Here is a 22,562-nt window from a genome sequence, read left to right as displayed (position 1 = left end):
ATTAAAGTGCCCTTTTTTTAATAGGATTATTAAAAACTGGGCACTAATTCATCAAAATTTACCTTCACTTGAAAAATGGTCCAGAAATTCCCCCGGCCGTCGGAAGCCTCTTCATACGTCAGAAATGACAAATCCAGCTTCCTCCGATCACGGCTTCCCCCTGGGGGAATCATAGCCGGAGTCAACGCTGTGATTGGAGGAAGCCGGATTCGTCATTTTGGACTTGGGACGAATCCGGCTTTCAATGGGTGGAGGAAGCACTGCAGCGGCTGTCAGGATTAAAAGGTACGTTTTTGAAGAAAACGAGTGAAATGTCAATTTTGATGAATTAAAGTGCCCTCGTTTTTAATAGGATTATTAAAAACCGGGCACTAATTCATCGAAATTGACCTTCACTTTAAAGGGACATTAAACTGCTCTGCACAACTACTCTAGAATGAATACTACTCACTATGCTATTGCTTTTCCTCATGTTGCTGCAGCTCTATTTAAAGCTGTGTTCCTATTTTAAACCCTGAAAAGTTTAAACCCTTTTTGTACTGGGGGCTGCCATCTTGGAGCGCTTGTATTCTCACATGCTGTGACCAAAGTTGTGGGCATTTACATATTAATGAGGCTGTCAACTTTTTTGACAACTGTAAAATGTGCTACAGGTTAGGATGTATGATACAGAGCAGGAGCTGTACATTTTTGCTGTGGCTGCATTGCTCTATATTATTGAGTGATTTTGTAAATATGTTTTGTAAAACTGTATAACAAATGCAAAAATGTAAGGCTCACATCAATAAGTGTCATGAACACTAATTCCATGCAAATGATACAGCTGTAAAATTAGGCAAAATTACTGCGTGTGCACAGCTTCTGTCACATTTCATGAGAATACCTGAGCTCCAAGATGGCAGCCCCCAGTACAAAGAGGCGGAGCATCAGTATCCGGCACCTTTAAACTATTAAAACAGAGGAACAGATTTGTAAAGAGCTGCAGGAGCAAGATGAAATTAAATAATATGGTGAGTAGTTACTATTATTCTGTGAGTGTGGTCAGCAGTTTAATGTGTATTTAAAGTGATATTGTACATAATATGTTCCAATTGTTACATTTTACCTGCTGTAATGTATTACATTTTTTATGAATAGCTCAGATACCCTTATTTTGTTATTTGAAATAGCCGTTTTTGCTTGTTGAAATCACCATTTATGCTGAGCATTTCAATTTCAAGAGTCAACAGCAGAAATCAACCTCCTAGTTGGGATGGGAGTGAGGAAAGCCCTGCCCATTTAAAATAATTTTTCTGCAATAGCTTTGAATACATTTAATCAAATGCTTCCCTAAGTGCATTGCCCTTTTAATGGCAATTGATACATTTGTTAAATCTAAAGCTGGTAGTTTTCATATTTTATACTCCTATTTCAGTTCAGCTGGTTTTTGTTACACACGTATATTATGCAATTAGAAACTTAAAATATGATACCATTTAGCTAGAATAAGATTATCTGTGGTTTTGCTATTTGTTATGTATGGTGCAAATTGTTAGAACATTAGGAATTTTCAGTATTTTTGTAGAGCAATATATTGATAGGTTTAGGTTAGTATTAAGAGATATAATATATTTGTCACATATAAAATAAGGTTGAACAATTTTATAGGTGATGTTAATTATGCTAATATGAGGCTGCTGTTCATTTGTTCCAATGAAATCCAGGCCACAAGTCCATTTTTGTAAAATCAGTTAAGAAAACCCATGTATCCTGGATTATGGCCAACCTAAAGCAATTATCCAAGGCATAACCAAGGGACACTTTACAAATTAATGCCTGCTTAGTTAAGATGCAATTTGGGACCTAGCATTAAAAAAATAGTTTTAAAGGTCAGATACAACTGTAACAAAATGAAATAGGTAGAAGTTCATTTAAGGAAAGGTGATCATAGAAGTGAGTTATTACTGTATTTAGCATAAATGTTAAGATTTTAATATGTATTAAATGAAGACAATGTATCTAGTTTTACTGTAAATTGAAGGATAGCTATAATCCTTTATTTCTTACTCACAGACCAACTCAATATGCCTATAATGAGTTTCCCGATTTCCTTACAAGGTGACATCTAAGCCTGAAAAAAAATAATTTAACTCAAATTGCAAGACAGTATTTTAGAACCAATCACCTAAATTACAAGTTGTGCAGTACGGCTATACTACTGAAAAATTGACCTATTCTCCTGTATTACAAGTCGCTGCGGAACAGCTATACTGTAAGCGACTTGTACTACGGGAGACCTGCATATTCCCGTCTGGCTGAAGACTTCTTGCTGCCTGGATGAATATGGATGTCCAAACTTCAGGAACTGTGAGTAGATTTTCTGGGGTAAGTGTTAGGTCTTTTTTTATTTTTTTTGGATTAGGGCTTTTTTATTTTTATGGCCGAAAAAGAGCTGAATGCCCTTGTTAAGGGCAATGCCCATACAAATCCTCCTTTAGGGGCAATGGGTAGCTTAGTTTTTTTTAGACCTAGGTTTTTTATTTTGGGGGGTTTACTTATAGGGGGACTTTGTAATTATTTTAGGTAAATAAGCTGTTTAACTCAGGGCAATGCCCTAGAAAAAGGCCCTTTTAAGGGCTATTGGTAGTTTATTGATAGGTTAGGGGGGGGGGGTTTGATTTGGGGTGGCTTTTTTGTTTTAATAGTGCTATTAGATTAGGTTTAATTTTTATTATTTTGGATAATTTTGTTAATTATTTTTGATAATCAGATTTTTATTTTATTTTTCGTAATGTTAGTCTTTGTTTTTTATTAGTAATGTTGGATTTATTTTATATTTTCGTAGTGTTACGTTTTTTTTAAATCTTATAATTTAGTTTTTTTTATTTTTTCGCTTATTTTATTTTCATAAAATAGTTATGTTCGGTTTATTTAAAGTATAGGGGATAGTTAGGCTTAGGGGTTATTAGTTTAATTAAGTGATTTGCGATGTGGGGCGGGGCGGCGGTTTAGGGGTTAATAGGTTTAGTTTAGTCTTTGCAAAGTGGGGGGAAGGCGGTTTAGGGGTTAATAGGTGTATTATAGTCTTTGTGATGCGGGGGGTCTGCGGTTTAGGGGTTAATAGTTTTATTTAAGTGATGATTTAAATGATACCACAGATCTACTGTGTAAGATAGATGGGATAATGATCCCTGAGGATATTCTGTTGGTATCTCTGGTTGTAGAGGGATTATATTCCTCTATACCTCATGAGGTGGGCATTAGGGCCTACAGGGGTACCTGAGCAGTAGGGGGGAGCACATTTAAAACCCACACAGACTTTGTGATTTCAGTTTTTCAATTTGTTCTGGAGAACAATATTTTCTCCTTTGATTACAAAATTTACAAACAAATAAGAGGAACAGCTATGGGGGCAACGTGTGCCCCCACATATGCTTGCCTGTATTTGGGAGCATGGGAGATGGATCAAGTATATACAAATAAAATATATGAACAATTTGCAATGCTATGGTTAAGATTTGGGGATGATGTGCTTCTCCTCTGGGAAGGCCCTCTGGAGACTCTGCACACCTTCATACAGGAACTAAAGAATAGAATGCAAGTTCAATTCTATTGGCTGATCCAATCAGCCAATCGGATTGAAGTTCAATCCGATTGGCTGATTAAATCAACCAATCTGATTTTTCCTACCTTAATTCCGATTGGCTGATAGAATCCTATCAGCCAATCTGAATTTGAGGGACGCCATCTTGGATGACGTCATTTAAAGGACCAGTCATTCGTCGGGTAGTCGTCGGCCGAGGAGGATGTTCCGCGCCTGAGGTCTTCAAGATGGAGCCACTCATCGCCGCCAGGATGAAGATAGAAGATGCCGCTTGGATGAAGACTTCTGCCAGATGGAGGACCTCTTCTGCCCCGATCGGATGAAGACTTCTGCCCGGCTGGAGGACCACTTGTGCCCGCATCGGATGAAGAGTTTGGCCCGGTTGGGTGAAGACGGCTCAAGGTAGGGTGATCTTCAATGGGGTAGTGTTAGGTTTATTTAAGGGGGGATCAGGTGGGTTTTAGAGTAGGGGTGTGTGGGTGATGGGTTGTAATGTTGGGGGGTATTGTATTTCTTTTTTTTTTACAGGTAAAAGAGCTGATTACTTTGGGGCAATGACCCGCAAAAAGCCCTTTTAAGGGCTGGTAAAAGAGCTGGTTACTTTGGGGCAATGCCCCGCAAAAGGCCCTTTTAAGGGCTATTTGTAATTTAGTTTAGGGTAGGGAAATTTTTATTATTTTGGGGGGCTTTTTTATTTTATTAGGGGGCTTAGATTAGGTGTAATTAGATTAAACTTCTTGTAATATTTTTTTATTTTTTGTAATTTAGTGTTTGTTTTTTTTGTAATATTGTTTGTTTAGTTTATTTAATTGTATTTTATAGTAGCTAATTGTAGTTAATTAATTTAATTTATTTATTGATAGTGTAGTGTTAGGTGTATTTGTAATTTAGGTTAATTTGTTTTACAGGTAATTTTGTAATTATTTTAACTAGGTAGCTATTAAATAGTTATTAACCTAGTTAAAATAAATGCAAAGTTACCTGTAAAATAAATATAAATCCTAAAATAGCTACAATGTAATTATTAATTATATTGTAGCTATTTTAGGGTTTATTTTATAGGTAAGTATTTAGTTTTAAATAGGAATACTTTAGTTAATAATATTAATATTATTTAGATTTATTTAAATAATAATTAAGTTAGGGGGTGTTAGGGTTAGACTTAGGTTTAGGGGTTAATATATTTAATGTAGGTGGCAGCGGTGTAGGGGGGTCAGATTAAGGGTTAATATATTTAATGTAGGTGGCGGCGGTGTAGGTGGGTCAGATTAGGGGTTAATATATTTAATGTAGGTTGCGGCGGTGTAGGGGGATCAGATTAGAGGGTAATACATTTAATGTAGGTGGCGGCGGTGTAGGGGGGTCAGATTAGGGGTTAATATATTTAATGTAGGTGGCGGCAGTGTAGGGGGGTCAGATTAGAGGGTAATACATTTAATTTAAGTGGTGGCGGTGTAGGGGGGTCAGATTAGGGGTTAATATATTTAATGTAGGTGGCGGCGGGGTCCGGGAGCTACGTTTTAGGGGTTAATACATATAATGCAGGTGGTGGCGGGGTCCAGGAGCGGCAGTTTAGGGGTTAATACATATAATGTAGGTGGCGGCGGGATCCGGGAGCGGTGGTTTAGGGGTTAATACATTTATTATTAGGAGTGAGAGGGGGGATTGTGGATATAGAGGTATATGTGTCGGGATGATGTTTGGGAGGCGTGTTAGACAGTTATGGGAGATTTAATACTTTACTAAATTTTTGTAGGCGACGGCAGTTTCTAAAGTGCCGTAAGTCACTGGCGACTCCAGAAATTTGTACTTACGCTTATTTCTGGACATCGCTAGTTTATCCGACTTATGGCACTTTAGCAACTGCCAATGGGGTATATTGGATACCCCGATGTGCAAGGTGAAACTACGGGCGGCGCGGGTTACCTCGCTTGCGCAGAAAACTACGCTGTATGTCGGATCGCACCCCAGGAGTTAACAATCGTTTTAAAATTTTACTAGCAGATCAATAACTGTAGGAACATTTGATCTCAGAAGATAAGAAATGTATCATTTATATACATAATATATAATCTAATAAACATAAATTTAAAATATGTCTAAAATATATTTGAAGCTTCTACTGATGAGAGGAATTTTTTTTATATAAAAAACCTCTTGGTTTATTTAATAATCATATATTTATATATCATATATATATATATGTATTATTTAAATGTTTAAGTTTGTGCACTTGTGTGTCAACGTAACCCCTAGACGCTGTTAGGCCATTCCATGCTGTCCTAAAAGCGCTGGGCTGAAATGCCTTTAGGATAATAACTTTTTGACGGTATGGAACGTCCTAACTTTTTTGGCGTCCTGCTCCCTCCTGCTTTTAGAAAATAGAAAATCCAACTGGGGGACCTGCCTAGCATCGTAAGCAGTCCCCCATGATCACATTGGTGATCGCATAATTTCCTTTTTCCATTAAATGTTGACATCTTCATTCCGCTCTTCAACACTTGCCCCCATCCTGAAGGGATTAAACATCAGCAGTGTATACTTAAGTATTCATTTATTTGTTTCTTTGTGAAAAACAATCGGCTAGATTACGAGTTTTTGACGGTAAGGCTTGCGGGGCTAACAAGCCTTTTGTTCCCACCGCTCCTTTAAGACAATGCTGGTATTACAGGTTTTTTTAAACCTGGCGTTAGCCGCAAAAAGGTGAGCGTAGAGCAAAATTTAGCTCCACATCTCACCTCAATACTTAAGTCAGCGGTGAGCTGGCTGAACGTGCTCGTGCACAATTTCCCCATAGGAAACAATGGGGCTGAGCTGGCTGAAAAAAAACTAACACCTGCAAAAAAGCAGCGTTCAGCTTCTAATTCAGCCCCATTGTTTCCTATGGGGAAAATAAATCCAACACCCTAACATAAACACCCCTAATCTTACACTTATTAACCCCTAATCTGCCGCCCCCGCTATCGCTGACACCTACATTATATTATTAACCCCTAATCTGCCACTCCGGACACCGCCGCCACCTACATTATCCCTATGAACCCCTAATCTACTGCCCCCAACATCGCCGCCACCTACATTATAGTTATTAACCCCTAATCTGCCCCCCAAAGTTGCCGCAACTATATTACATTTATTAACCCCTAATCTTCCGACCCCGATTGGCTGATAGGATTCTATAAGCCAATCGGAATTAAAGGGACATGAAACTCACATTTTTTCTTTCATGATTTAGAAAGAGCGTGCAATTTTAAACATCTTTCTAATTTACTTCTAATATCTAATTTGCTTCATTCTCTTTATATTCTTTGCTTAAAAGCATATCTAGATATGCTCTGTAGCTGCTGATTGGTAGATGCACATAGATGCCTCGTGTGATTGGCTCACCCATGTACATTGCTATTTCTTCAATAAAGGATATCTAAAGAATGAAGCAATTTAGATAATAGAAGTAAATTGGAATGTTGTTTAAAATTGTATTCTCTTTTTGTATTCTCTAAAGCATGAAAGAAAATGTTGGGGTTTAGTGTCCCTTTAAGGTAGGAAAAATCCTATTGGCTGATTGGAACAGCCAATAGAATGCGAGCTCAATCCTATTGGCTGATCCAATCAGCCAATAAGATTGAACTTCAATCCTATTGGCTGATCCAATCAGCCAATAGGATTTTTCCTACCTTAATTCCGATTGGCTGATAGAATCCTATCAACAAATCGGAATTCAAGGGACGCCATCTTGGATGACGTCATTTAAAGGAACTTTCATTCAGTGTTAGGACGTCGTTTGAAGAGGATGGCTCCGCGTCGGCTGGATTGAAGATGGGCCCGCTACACTTCGGATGGATGAAGATAAAAGATGCCGCTTGGATGAAGACTTGGAGGACCTCTTCTGCCTGGATCGGATGAAGACTTCTGCCCGTCTGGAGGTCCACCTGCGCCCGGCTGGGTGAAGACGGCTCAAGGTAGGGAGATCTTCAGGGGGGTAGTGTTAGGTTTTTTTAAGGGGGGATTGGGTGGGTTTTAGAGAAGGGTTGGGTGTGTGGGTGGTGGGTTTTAATGTTGGGGGGGTATTGTATTTTTTTTACAGGTGAAAGAGCTGATTACTTTGGGGCAATGCCCTGCAAAAGGCCCTTTTAAGGGCTATTTGTAATTTAGTATAGGGTAGGGAATTTTTTTTATTTTTTTTTATTTTATTAGGGGGATTAGATTAGGTGTAATTAGTTTAAAATTCTTGTAATTCTTTTTTTTATTTTCTGTAATTTAGTGTTTGTTTTTTCCGTAATTTTGTTTATTTAATTTAATTTTAATTAATTGTAAGTAGTTTTGGTAATTAGTTTAATGATAGTGTAGTGTTAGGTGTAATTGTAACTTAGGTTAGGATTTATTTTACAGGTAATTTTGTATTTATTTTAGCTAGGTAGTTATTAAATAGTTAATAACTATTTAATAACTATTGTACCTAGTTAAAATAAATACAAACTTGCCTGTAAAATAAATATAAATCCTAAACTAGCTACAATGTAACTATTAGTTATATTGTAGCTATCTTAGGGTTTATTTTACAGGTAGGTATTTAGTTTTAAATAGGATTAATTTATTTAATTATGTTAAATTTATTTTGTTTAATTTAAATTATATTTGTTAGGGGGGGTTAGGGTTAGACTTAGGTTTAGGGGTTAATACCTTTAATATAGTTGGGGGTGGCAGATTAGGGGTTAATACATGTAAGTAGGTGTCGGCGATGTTAGGGACGGCAGATTAGGGGTTAATAAAATGTAACTAGTGTTTGCGAGGCAGGAGTGCGGCGGTTTATTGGTTAATACATTTATTAAAGTGTCGGCGATGTCCGGTCGGCAGATTAGGGTTTAATATATATATTAAAGTGCTTCCGTTGTGGGGGGGGGGGGGGCCTCGGTTTAGTGGTTAATAGGTAGTTTATGGGTGTTAGTGTACTTTTAGCACTTTAGTTAAGAGTTTTATGTTCCGGCATTAGCCCATAAAACTCTTAACTAATGACTTTTAAATGCTTTAGGAGTCTTGACAGGATAGGGTCTACCGCTCACTTCTTCCAAGACTCGTATTACCAGCGTTAGGCAAATCCCATTAAAAACATAGGATACGCAATCGACGTAAGGGGATTTGCGGTAGCCTCAAGTCGCTGAAGAAAAGTGAGCGGTACACCTGTACCTGCCAGACTCGTAATACGGCGGGCGTTAAAAAGTAGCGTTGGGAGTCGGGACCCCTCAACGCTGCTTTTTAAGGCTAACGCCAAACTCGTAATATAGGCGAATGTTATTTTATGGTAATTAATTTAATAAATGTTAAACCATTTTTGCAAATTTTGCGAATTTCTATTGATACCTTATTTTTTTTTTTAACGTAAAGATATCCCAGCAAGTAAATAGCACAATTCTACAGGGAAGACATGTCAAGAAAACGCTGGCCTTAAATAACCTATTTGCTTAGTTAGAGATTTGACAGCACCCAATATTACAAGTGCAAAGCTTGTTGCTGATTCTCTGTGTACAAAATTGAGAAAAAAAACATGCTATTTCTTATTGTTTTTAATGATAAATCATCAGTGAGCAAAACATGCAATAAACAACCTTTTACAAATCCTGTGTGTGTATATAATATATATATATATACTGTATATACACACAAAGCTCTGGAAAAAATATTTAGAGGTATGTGTGTGAATAAAATGAACATTTTTGTTTTATTCTATAAAATACTGACAACATCAATATTGGGGGTTAATAGTTAATAGGGTTAATAGTTTAATTAGGCTTATTGAGTTGTGGGGGTTTGTCGGTTTTGGGGTTAATACTTTAATTATTAGTACCGATGTTGGTTTGATGACGGATATCAGGGTTTTACGTGTCGGGTTTATTTTTGGGAAGCGGGTTAGACTTTTACTGGAGATTTGACTTTTTATTTTTATTTTCTTAGGCGCCGGCAGTTTCGTAAGTCACTGGCGACTCCAGAAATTTGTATTTACGCATGTTTCTGGACATCGCTAGTTTACCCGACTTACGGCACTTTATGAACTGCCAGCAGGGTTTATGTAATATCCCGGAGTGAAATTTCGGGCGGCGTGGGTTTCAGCAGTTGCGCTGAAGCATGCGCCGTATATGTAATCTCGCCCAAGGTAGTAAAGTATTTAATTTGTTTAATTTAGAGTTATGTATTAGAGCGCAGACTGAAATGTTTTAAACTTACAAAATGATATGCAGCTCACTTTAACCCTAGGCTTAAATGTATTACCTTGCAATGAGTTGCAGCCAAGTGGTTTTGGACATATTTACTTATTTCTTCCTAAATAAAAAGAGACATATTAAACAAACTATTTATATATACAGTTGTGCTCATAAGTTTACATACCCTGGCAGAATTTATGATTTCTTGGCCATTTTTCAAAGAATATGAATGATAACACAAAAACCTTTCTTTCACTCATGGTTAGTGTTTGGCTGAAGCCATTTATTATCAATCAACTGTGTTTACTCTTTTTAAATCATAATGACAACAAACTACCCAAATGACCCTAATCAAAAGTTTACATACCGTGGTGAACCTTTTGTTGTTACTTTAGGAGCTCATAGGAAAATGTGGTCCAGTCATTAGTCTAGTTACACTGGCAGCATGTACACCTTCTGAGGTATTGTAGAGTTCCATATTTTTAATTTTTTTAATGCAGGATGCCATCAAAAATCCCAGTGGGAAAAATGTTTAAGTTTGTGCACTTGTGTGTCAACTTAACCCCTAGACGCTGTTAGGACATTCCATGCGGTCCTAAAAGTGCTGGGCTGAAATGCCTTTAGGATAATAGCTTTAGGACCGTATTGAACGTCCTACCTTTTTTGGCGTCCTGCTCCCTCCTGCTTTTAGAAAATGGAAAATCCAACTGAGGGACTTGCCTAGCATCGTAAGCAGTCCCCCATAATAACATTGATGATCGCATGATTTCGTTTTTTCCATTAATTGTTGACATCTTCATTCCGATCTTCAACACTTGCTCCCATCCTGAAGGGGTTAAACATCAGCAGTGTATACTTAAAGGGACATAATACTCATATGCTAAATCACTTGAAACTGATGCAGTATAACTGTAAAAAGCTGACAGGAAAATATCACCTGAGCATCTCTATGTAAAAAAGGAAGATATTTTACCTCACAATTTCCTCAGCTCAGCAGAGTAAGTTCTGTGTAAAAAGTTATACTCAGCTGCAGCCCAGCTGCAGGTAAAAAAATAAATAAATGAAGAAATGAACAGCAGCCAATCAGCATCAGCAGTGCTGAGGTCATGAACTCTTTTACTGTGATCTCATGAGATTTGACTTAACTCTCATGAGATTTCATAGCAAACTTCCTTTAAACTGAATAGGGAAATAAGATGAGAGTGCACGTAAGCTCGCCCCTTCCACTGTCCTGGGACTGACATACTGATTTGCTGCTTAGAAGTCCTTTACAATGGGATGTGGCTACTGAGAAACTTTTGAGGTAAAATATCTTTCTTTTTTACATAGAGATGTTCAGGTGATATTTTCTAGTCAGCTTTTTACAGCTATGCTGCATCACTTTCAAGTGTTTAAACATTTGGGTATTATGGCCCTTTAAGTATTAATTTATTTGTTTCTTTGTGAAAAACAATGTCATTTTAAGGTAATTAATTTAATAAATGTTAAACCATTTTTGCAAATTAGAGCAAGCCTTCTAAAGTTCTATTGATACCTTATTTTTTTTTTTTTACTTAAAGATATCCCAGCAAGTAAATATCACAATTCCACAGGGAAGACATGTCAAGAAAACGCTGGCCTTAAACAACCTATTTGCTTAGTTATGAGAGGTTTGACAGCACCCAATATTACAAGTGCAAAGCTTGTTACAGATTCTCTGTGTACAAAATTGAGAAAAAAGACATGTTATTTCTTATTGTTTTCAATGATAAATCATCAGTGAGCAAAACATGCAATAAACAACGTTTTAAAAATCCTGTAAACAGACTATAGCCTGTATTGTTTGTGTATATATACATATATATATATATATATATATATATATATATATATATATATATATATATATATACACACACACAGCTCTTGAAAAAAATATTTAGAGGTATGTGTTTGAGTAAAATTAACATTTTTGTTTTATTCTATAAAATACTGACAACATCTCTCCCAAATTCCAAATAAAAATATTGTCATTTATAGCATGCAGATGCAGTGTTTTTAGACCTTGAATAACTCAAAGAAAACAAGTTCATAATCATTCTTAAACAACACAATACTAATGTTTTAACTTAGCAAGAGTTCAGAAATCAATATTTGGTGGAATAACCCTATGTATCAATCACAGCTTTCATGCGTCTTGGCATACTGTCCACAGTCTTTAACATTGCTGTTGGTTGATTTTATGCCACTACTTGCGCAAAAATTCAAACAGCTTGGCTTTGTTTGATGGTTCGTGACCATCTCCAGTGATTTTTAATGGGGTCCTGGTCTTGAGATTGGGTTGGCCATGACAGGTCTTAATCTGGTGGTCTTCCATCCACAGCTTCATTGACCTGGCTGTGTGGACCATTGTCTTACTGGACAAAAACAATCCTCAGAGTTGGAGAACATTGTCAGAGCAGATGCAAGCATGTTTTCTTCCAGGATAACCTTGTACAATGGCTTTATTCATGCGTCCTTCACAAAGAAAAAAACGATTCAATGAACGAGTCCAATGTTCAGCTTTGCCCAACACCTGGTTGTCTAATGATTAGACTGAGACCTGGAGAGGCCTACAAGCCACATTGGCCCCTAGTTATCAATGTCTGTCGGACCTGATCCGACAGTGCGTATCAGGTCCGACAGACATCGCTGAATACGGCGAGCAATATGCTCCCCATATTCAGCATTGCACCAGCAGCTCACAAGAGCTGCTGGTGCAACGCCGCCCCCTGCAGACTCGCGGCCAATGGACTGCCAGCAGGGAGGTGGCAATGTGTGTCCGCCTGCTCAGAGCAGGAGGACAGGCTATGGAGCAGTGGTCTTTGTGACCGCTGCTTCATAACTGGTGTTTCTGGCGATCCTGTAGGCTCTCCAGAAACACGGGGCATCATACGGAGCTTGATACATATGCCCCACTGTCTCGCATCCACTGTGAAATTTGGTGGAGGATCTGTGATGATCTAGGGGTGCTTCAACAAGGCTGGAATCAGGCAGATAAATCTTTGTGAAGTTATTTATTATAATTTAAAGGGACATTAAGTTTATGTTTATCAGACAGAGCATACAATTTAAACAAAATTTCTGATGTCTTATTTTCTTCATCTTCATTGTATCCTTTGTTAAATAAAAAGCAATCACTGCTACCATCTAGTGCTTTTGCAAATGTATAAAACTGTTAGAAACATTCTTGTAAAACTGCTGCCTTATAGTGCTCCAGACACGTGCACACTCTTAAGCCTACCTACATGCTTTTCAACAAAGAATACCAGGAGAACAAAATAAATTTGACAACAGAAGAAAATTTAAACTGTATACTCTGAGTCAATAAAGAAAAAAAAAATTGGGTTTCATGTCCCTTTAATGTTGCCTCTAGTACAATGCAGTTATTAACTTCTAATGCATATATAAAAAATAAATCTTGTGTCTCTTTAATTCCTTGCCAAAATTAGCATTTGCTTATTTGTGTTCGTATATTCAGCAAATATGTGTAAATAGCAAGGAAGACAAAACCGTGAAGCAAATATAGTGACAAAGTAAACATTAGTAGTCTGTGCTGCTGCAAGCAAGACAGGTTTAGAATTACCTGAAGACTGACACTAATAAAGTTTGTCACATTGCCCAGACTGGCTCTCCTCTCCCTATTAATAAATCATCTATGGTCAACTCAAACCAAGCTCCAAAATTCCTATTCTGCAAACTCATTGTATTTAAAAATGCAGTTTCTTTATCTTATGAAGCAGATTCCTCTTGAGAATTTCCCCATTAATACAGTGAAATCATTTTTACTTCAGACTCCCCTGGGTAAGTCTAGGGCTATAATTTTAAAAAAATCACGTCTCCTGTACATCAGCCCTAGGAAAGCTGTACCCCTCAATGTCACCCTAATATTTCTCATCTAAAAATGCCATAAAAATATGAGAATTTGTAGCATGAAACATATATAGAGCCAACTATTTAGACACCGTAGCAGGATGCGCCGGGCAGTTTGCTTTTTGCTTTGCAGTAAATATTCCATTACCTTGCAGCCACCAACTTTAAAGTCTTTGAAATTGTTAATGGACCAGTCAACACATTAGATTTGCATAATCAACAAATGCAAGATAACAAGACAATGCAATAGCACTTAGTCTGGACTTCAAATGAGTAGTAGTTTTTTTTTATAACAAATTTTAAAGTTATGTATATTTCCACTCCCCTTGTACCATGTGATAGCAATCAGCCAATCACAAATGCATATACGTATAGTCTGTGAATTCTTGCACATGCTCAGTAGGATCTGGTGACTCAAAAATTGTAAATATAAAAGACTGTGCACATTTTTTTTAATGGAAGTAAATTGGAAAGTTGTTTAAAATTACATGCTTGTCTGAATCATGAAAATTTAATTTAACCTGAGTGTCCCTTTAAGGGATATTAAAAAACCTTAAATTTTCTTTTGTGATTCAGACAGAGAATACCATTTAATAAAAAAGTTTCCAATTTACTTCTATTATCAAATTTGCTTTGTTCCCATGATATTCTGTGTTAAAGAAATACCTAGGTTAGCATCTAGTGCTCTTGCAAATTGATAACATTCTAGCAAAACTGCTGCCACATAGTGCTCCAGAAATGGGCCGACTTCTAAGCATCCATCCCTGCTTTTCAACAAAAGATACCAAGAGAACAAATAAAATGTGATAATAGAAGTAAATTAGAAAGTTGTTTTGAAATGGCATTCACTTTCTGAATCATGGGTTTCATATCCCTTTAATTGGTTGGGGTATAGATTAACCCACCCTTGTTTTTATAAGAAATTTCAACAACTTGTGTGCTCAACCAATGCATGTATCTACAAAATGATTGCTTTTTAATTAGCTTACATTTAATTAAAGGGAGAATGTTTAACCTTAATGTGTTTGCAATGCTTTGTTATACAAGCTGCATAGTTTAAAATGTATAGGACATTGCTTCTTTAGCTATAATTTTGTATATGAAAGAACCCAGGGCAGTTTTTAGGAAGGGGCCAACAGGGCAGCTGCCTGGGACGCCAGCGGATACTTAAAACATATATGTTATCCAGTGGGATGCAGATCTAACACAGTACTTCAAGAGGGCAGGAGAACTTGATTTACGCACTGACTGTGCCACTGACTTCCTAGTTACAGGTGAGAGTGCAGACTAATTTAACACATGTAAGGGGTCAGATTTCTGCGTGTAACTTACATAGATGGGTAAAGGGACAGTCTAGTCAACATTAAACTTTCAGGATTCAATTTTAAACAACTTTCCAATTTACTTTTATGATAAAATTTGCTTTGTACTCCGGTTATTATTTGTTGAAAGCTAAACCTATGTAGGCTCATATGCTAATTTCTAAACCCTCGAAGGCTGCATCTTATCTCAGTGCATTTTGATAGTTTTCGCAGCTAGACAGTGCTATTTCATCTGTGCCATAAATATAACATTGTGCTCCAAAGCTTCCATCTCAGCATGGGTGGTTGATTGCCTGTGTATATGTTTTTTGTATTTAATTGTCCATGTCGATGTTTTTTTTTGTAAAATGTATTTTTATTGGAAAGATAATTGTCAATGTACTTACAATGTTCCAATAAAAATCAAATGAACTTAATATACATAAAATACATAAATAGTATGCAACACAGAAGATTGTGATATAATAGACAACATGTAAAGATAATCTTTCCACATTTACAATATTGTATAACTTAAATAAACAGAATTAAACTCAACAGGGACCATTGCTCTTTATCAGGACATATACTGCCATGTTGTTTGGTACATTGACATATACACATTTAAAATTAAAGGGTTATATAGGACCTTATAAGGGTTGTTTTGCGCTCCGTATTTTGAATATACCAATAGTGTTCTCCACAAAAAATGTTGCATTATGAAGTACCCGGGGGCAGCAGTGTAATATTTTCTAATATTATATCATTTTGTGCTATCCAAAGCACAAATTAATTGAATAATTTAACATAAATGTATTTAATGATAATTTGTGCAATAAAAAAATTAACATTTTTAATAATAAGCTAATTTTAACTTAATATTGGCTAAAATGTTAGCCAGGTGGCCAGTAAAATCAGCCGGGTATTGTACACGCTACAAAGGTCCTGGAGAGAACACTGCCAATAACTGATTTAATAAAGACGGAAGCATGATGAACCTTACCATTCATTGTCCTGATTAAGGGACAGATCAAATCAATGTAAATAACAATCAACTTAATATTGGTCTTGAAATAAAAAACATAGAAAAACAACATGAGATTTTAACAAACGTAGACCCTTCATGCTGTTAGGACGTTTAATGCCGTTTTAGCAGCGCTGGGCTTTAACGCCATTAGGACGGCATGGAACGTCCTACCTTATATAGCGTACTGTAGCCTCTTCCTTTTAGATAATGAAAAATCGGACTGGGGGTGTGTCTAGCAGCATAGGCAGTCCCCCATGATTTGATCCCGGCCTTGAAATCACATGATTGCATCAACGATCGTGTGATCGTGTGATTTCAATATTGCAGCAAGTGTTTACATCAGAACTTTTTTTTCTGATCTAAGCACTTGCCACCCAGCATGAAGGAGTAAACTAAACAAGAAAAAAAAGCCTTGCGGTTCAATTACGGTAATACATCGTGTATGTGGACAGTTACACCTTCAAATGGAAGATCATAATGAATCTTGTAAATTTTGCACTGCTGTCTGTACCTTAGATTTATCAGCAAATTATCTAAAGGGACATTAACACTATAATAAATGCTAGATAGAAAAATGCATAGAGTGACGCATTTAAAGAAAAGAAAAGATTAGTCTGCCAATAACAAGTAGATGTATTTTTTACAGTTCCATTAGCTGTTCAAATATTGACAAAATAAGTGTAAAGTTGTAGTGTAAAATAAAATAATGGGAGCTGCCATGTTGTAACTTAGGTTACCTTCTCTGCTGTAGCCAATTAGAGACAGTTATAAATAGCTCACTAGAGTGTGCAGCCAATGGGGCCCATTTATCAAGCTCCGGACGGAGCTTGAGGGCCCGTGTTTCTGGCGAGCCTGCAGGCTCGCCAGAAACAGCAGTTATGAAGCAGCGGTCTAAAGACCGCTGCTCCATAACCCTGTCCACCCGCTCTGAGCAGGCAGACACACATCGCCGAAAATCAACCCGATCGAGAACGATCGGGTTGATTCACACCCCCCTGCTGGCGGCCGATTGGCTGCGAATCTGCAGGGGGCGTCGTTGCACCAGCAGCTCACAAGAGCTGCTGGTGCAATGTTAAATGCAGAGAGCGTATTGCTCTCCGCATTCAGCGAGGTCTGGCGGACCTGATCCGCACTGTCGGATCAGGTCCACCAGACTTTTGATAAATATCCCCCATTGGCTGTGTGGGATATAACAGTGTTCTGCACTTATATTTCTAACAGGAACTGAATAGCTCACAATTTCAGATGGGACAAAATAAATGATGAAAATATATTGAAGAGTTGTTTTTTTTTTATATATATAATTTATAATTTTATATTACCATCTCAAGGTGTTTAATGTACCTTTAAGAGAATCTGATTAAGAACAAAATCCAATCACTCACAGATGTACAGTGAGTTTTACAGTACTACGCCCCTTAAGATGGTGACAACAATTGGTTGATCCTATTCGAAAAGTTATAACATTTGTGGGTGTTATAAAAATCCTAACATAATATGAAATTGTGCAAGAAATATTAATCATATCACCGAAAGCATAATACTAAATGAGCCTTGAAGAGGTTCCAATGAACTTGCTTAGAGTCTGAATATATACTGCATAATGTACCTGCATCTTCAGCAGAGGTGACAGTTGAATTAACAAGTAGCTTAAAGGGACATAAAACCCAACATTTTTTCTTTCATGATTCAGATAGAACATACAATTTAAAACAACTTTCAAATTTACTTCTATTATCAAATTGTCTTCATTTTCTTGTTTTCCTTTGTTGAAAAACAGGAAGGCAAGTACAGGAGTGTGCATGTGTCTGCAGCACTAGATGGCAGCACTATTTCCTGTCATGTAATGCTCCAGACATGTGCACGCTACCTATCTAGATAGCTCTTCAACAAAGAATAGCAAGAGAACTACACACATTTGATAATAGAAGTAAATTGGAAACTTTTTTAAAATTGTTTTCTCTATCTAAATTATTAAAGACAAATTTTAGGTTTCATGTCCCTTTAATATTGTTGTTATAAAACACAAAACTAGAAACACAAACTTTGTGAAACATACATCCCAGTTCTATTCCTTGTAGGGTATATAAAATGAACATATGAGTGAATACGAGTTGTGCACGATATACAATGTAACAAGCTATTAATTATGGGACATTATGCTGCTAAATAACTGTGAAGATATATAAAGGCAAAAAGGAATGATCAGCCCTTAGCAGGACTGCCTAGACATGGCAAGATTACAAGTGGAGCGCTAAAATAAGCGCACGTTTGCAAACGGGAACATTTACCTGTTTGCCGGCGCATGATTATTAACCAGCCACTACAAGTGGCTGGTTATTGCTACCGTGAGCTCACAGTAGCAATTAGCGCTCAGAAAATTAACCAGAGATCCGATCTCTGGTTAGTTTTCTAAAAGTGCTCCAAATGCCCTCAAAATAGAGGGCATTATAATTTTTTATTAAAAAAATAGCTTTTTTTTTTCTAATAAAAAAAAACAACTGCACTAGGCAGTTTTTTGGGTTTAAAGTTGGTGGAAGTGGGGTGTTACAAAAAAAATGGCACTGAAAAGTGCCTTTACATTGCGGTTTATGGAAACTGTGTGTTACCAGTAAATATATATGTATATGACTATATACATATATATTTATGTGTTAACATATGCTGTACATATATTAACACATAAATATATATGTATATATTCATATATATTTAAAAATATGCTGCCATCGCTGCGCTACTTACCCCTTTGCTGCGCAAGGTTCTGATGCCATCTCTGACAGCATCAGAACGAGGCTCCCATTGGAGCCTATAGAAGCGCATTCTCGTGAGCGTTCACATTGCACTTTACTCATAATACCAGCGCACATTAACGTGCGCTGGTATTACTCAGTGGAGCACTAATTTTGCTTGCCCGCAAGCAATATTTAGCGCTCGATTTGTAATCTCGCCCATATTCTTTTATCTGAAATCTGTCGCTAGATGAGTGTTTTGTAATTCCATAGTCCTTTGAAGACTGATAAGAGGCAAGTCTGTAGCCAACAACCCATGTATCAGTTGCACAAGGCCACATCAAAGCACACTCCCCAGATTAGCAGTAGATCATACTGTAATGTCTTCTTCTGTAGCAATCCTTATAACAGCACGGCTGTTGAACCAGTTGCTACAATCGTCAATCCCTCTCAAATTAAAGTGTAACTGATCCATCTCCATAAATATAATGCACTCGAGATGATCCCATATTGCGGGGGGCTCACAGAGGCGCTTCATTGAGCCAGTGATTACTGATCTAGATATCTGCTCCTGTTCCAGCAATGGTTGGCATGTTTCCTGTGTCTCCTCTGCAATAAGTATATGATCCTCTTTTATAGTATACAATAGTCGAGTCCAGAGCAACCCCCATGAGTTCGAAATGCTGTAATTCCTCAATTTTACCTTAATTCGTGTGGGAGAAAGGGAAGGTGGCATCCAGCACTCCAGCTAATAAAAATAGCCCTGATGCCATTCTGGGGGCAATTGTGTGAGATTCAGAGATTGTGATTTTTTCCTCAAGTTCAGCATAGCATGTTCCACATTGTCAAATGCTTGTAGCAGTTTACACTTTAGGGCAGAAATTATATCCTGGGACAGAATATCTCCCTCCGTAGCTATGACTTTCACAGTGCCAAACTCACAGTCTTAGGTTTGAAGAAGTTTTCTGGATGGGGGACCTAACACCCTGTCTTGGACTTCTTGGACTGCTGATACAGAAAGTCCTCTATTATAGGTAATTTGCCTTTCAGGGTAGAAGGAATGGCTTTCCTGCTGTCTGCCGTAAGTTCCCGGATACTTCACTTGTCAAGGGAGATGAAGATGGCTTAAGATGTTAGCTACAGTGCAATAAGTAAAGAGTGTTTCCTCCAAACTGTAAAGACTTGCAGCTATCTTAGAGAGCCGCCTTTTGCAAGTCGTCCATGTGCATATTTATGTGTGAGCATTTGGATATCTATGGGTGTCTGTGCATTTGGATGTCTACGGGTGCCTGTTTGTGTCTGTGCATGCGGATTTCTATGGGTGCCTGTGTGTGTTTGTTCATGTGGGTTTCTATGGGTGCCTGTGTGTTTGCATGTGGATGTCTATGGGTGCATGTAGATATCTATGGGTGTCTGTGTGTGTCTGTGCACATATTTTAAGGTTCAGGTCAAAGTTGAAACTACAGATTAAATATAGAAATATATAATAAAGATGCTATCATGGTCAAACTTCTTCTAAGTGTTTAAGAATCTAATTATACACCAATGGCCATTTAAATCCAGTCCTTAAAGCTTTAGTTCCTGATTTATGCTGTATAATTATTTATGCAAACTTATGCTAATGACCATGGCCATTATTTTTTTCCAGAAAATGTGGCAACCCTAACCTCCTTAGATTTTTTGCCTATAGCTGCACAAAACCTTCCTTAAGCTATCTCTCTTTGCAAAATTAGACCAATACTGGGGTACTGATGATCGAAAGTGGAGCGAGCTGGCGAAATATTCCAAGCTGCCAACATTATTGTTAGCAGGCGGCAACATTTTCAAGTAGACTGTCCTTTTAATTTATGTCTCTGCTTTTCAAGAAAAGATACCAAGATAACAAAGAAAAAAAATGATAATAGAAGTTAATTAATACTCAACACTAACCATATGAATGCAACATGTATCTTGGAATGATGGACATAACTCTATACTCACATCAGCACCCAACATCTACAAATAAAGTGTTTTTAGTTTAATATTTGATACTGTCAAACGCAAACTGCCATGTTTTTCACTAACAGCACTGGCATCTTCATAACCAGGTTTTTGAAAAGGATCTTGCAATTGTGCCTTTCATAGGGACCTATAGGTGAATGTAAGATGCTATACTCAGAAAGCAGCTTAACGTGATATATATTGGCTGCAGGATTTAGTTTTGAAAGTGTGACCCCTGCTCCCTGCTAACTTTGCTCTATGGAGCGAAGTGTCCCTATCCATCAAGCTCCAGTACTTTCAATAGGAGCCATCTCGGCACTCGCATCGACTGCCCCTTTTTACGATTTTTCCACCAGGGCAGCTCCTGCAAGGGTTGGCGAGAAAAACCATTTCTGATCTGTCAAGGTTTAGATCATCGAGCCCCCAGTCTCAATTTGGTTGATAATGCGTGCCTAGCGGCCTATCTGGCAACAAAATGAATTTGGTGGACAGAATTTTGGTCTCAAGTCTGCATTTGTCACTTCAATTAGTCAAACCCACACAATAAAATGCAGAGCTGTACAGCAAGACTCATGATTGGGTAACTGCAATAAAAACATCACCAAAAGAAAAAAATTCTCAAGGGGGCAGAAAGGGGAATGAGATGGGAGGAATATAAAAAAAATATTATATATAGACATTTCACATACAAAACTATGATTATGTATTAAGCAAATACATAAACTTTACTAATCACTTTAAATGTGTTTTTAAAAAATTACCTGAATAGCTTAAAATCAAACAGTTTTTCAATCTAAAATGTGACAGTAAGTCCCTTTCTCTTTAAAACAAATAATAATATATCAAGGAATTATTAGAAAGACATTAAGGCCTAGATTACAAGTAATGTGAAAGAATATCACTACAGGCAGTCCTCGGGTTACAGACATCCGACTTAAGTACAACTCGTACTTACATACAGAGAAAATAGAGCTTTATCGACAATCCTTCTTTCCAGGATAATCCAAAATACTGAAAATCCAATTGTCACAAGGACAGAAAGTGATGTGAAATTTTCTGAACAGGGGCACAGATAGCAAAACAAACTTTATCCTATGCTATCCAAAACAAAAAAAAATGTTTGGCTAGAGTTTCACCTAAAAAAAGTGCCTGTTCCAACTTACATACAAATTCAACTTAAGAACAAACCTAAAGTCCCTATCTTGTACGTAACCCGGGGACTGCCTGTATTGTGTGTTAACATAACTCAAGTGCAATCAATAGATCTATTTTTGGCTCATATTAGAAGTACAAAGTTATTTGTTATCGCTTGAGCAATAGTCTAGGGTGCGCTAACATCTGCAAGTGCTCTAAATCTCTTACACAATAGACATCCATGGGGTCGCTCAGTAAAATTCATGTCGGATATCGTCCGAAAGTACTGGAGTTTTCCATGTTCTGCACTATATTAATAATAATAATAATGGTTTACTTTAGGTCTAAAGTACTAAATTTAACAGCGGTATTTTGGCTTGCATTATAGTGCAACACTTAACTTGCCACTTGAAACAGGAAGGAAAAGTGTGCGCTAATAGCGCTCCCTGCTCTATCAAAAGTATAGGGCGCACTTAAATTGTTTGCCTGCGTTAAGACTCTCTGGTTAAAATGTTTAACAATCTACTTGTATGACCAGATTGTGTGTCATTCTTAGAGCAAGGTTATGTATTATGCACTATTAATTGTGCTCCACTTGTAATCTAGACCTAAATCCTATAAGCTTATTACTTTTAAGTTAATTTTTAATTGTTTGTATACAGCAGGGGAGATGTAGTTAAAGTGATACTAAACCCAATTTTTTTCTTTCATGATTAA

At 37.1% G+C, this 22,562-nt stretch overlaps 1 protein-coding gene across 1 annotated transcript in view; it reads left to right on the top strand.

The window, feature by feature from the left end:
* Positions 1-22,562, top strand: part of ARHGEF33 (Rho guanine nucleotide exchange factor 33) — a 228,143-nt gene that overhangs the window by 26,878 nt on the left and 178,703 nt on the right. The gene's annotated exons all lie outside the window — the stretch shown is intronic.

This window comes from Bombina bombina, chromosome 4, assembly GCF_027579735.1.
Source record: "Bombina bombina isolate aBomBom1 chromosome 4, aBomBom1.pri, whole genome shotgun sequence".
NCBI lineage: Eukaryota > Metazoa > Chordata > Amphibia > Anura > Bombinatoridae > Bombina > Bombina bombina.
The sequence above is the reverse complement of the archived record's forward strand: the minus strand, read 5'-3'. Positions and strand labels throughout refer to the sequence as shown.